Source organism: Penaeus monodon, chromosome 23, assembly GCF_015228065.2.
Source record: "Penaeus monodon isolate SGIC_2016 chromosome 23, NSTDA_Pmon_1, whole genome shotgun sequence".
In the NCBI taxonomy this organism is placed as follows: domain Eukaryota; kingdom Metazoa; phylum Arthropoda; class Malacostraca; order Decapoda; family Penaeidae; genus Penaeus; species Penaeus monodon.
In genome coordinates, this window is record NC_051408.1 from 39441299 (window position 1) to 39441904 (window position 606).

The following is a 606-nucleotide window of genomic DNA, read 5'->3' on the forward strand; positions in this document are numbered from 1 at the left end:
CGGAATGGACCACATCTTATGAAAGCTATTTTACCCGACGCTTAGGAGATGAAATAACAACATAACCGTATTATCAAAGCACTCAACGTACTATAAGATTTACTTGAATATAGTATAATTCGGTGGTGAAAGTTTTGTTTCGCTAAGATATGTTAATTATTAGCTAAACCAGTGATTGTTGCATAGAATCTCTTAGCATTGTTCCTTAGGGGAAAATAAGCAGTGATTGTTGCATAGAATCTCTTAGCATTGTTCCTTACGGGATAAGTAAGCAGGCAAACTTGCATAGAATCTCTTAGCATTGTTCCTTAGGGGAAAGTAAGGATGCGAACGGGAAGGTTTTCCAGCTTGTTCTTCTTCAGAACAACGGAGCATTCTGTTATGCACAGGGGAGAGCTAACCCTGAGCACTTATACTTTATTTCTAAGGAAATGAGGAAGGTTAGAAGCAAAGGAGATGTTATTAAATTTGTCTAAGGATGGGGTTGTAGTAAGGTTGTAGTTTTAGACGGATGGACAAGGATTCATATCGTATAAAAATCAAAAGAGGCGACCGGCTGAGTGATCATCCTGCCCGCCAGTTTTGCCCAATCCTGTGAACTGATGC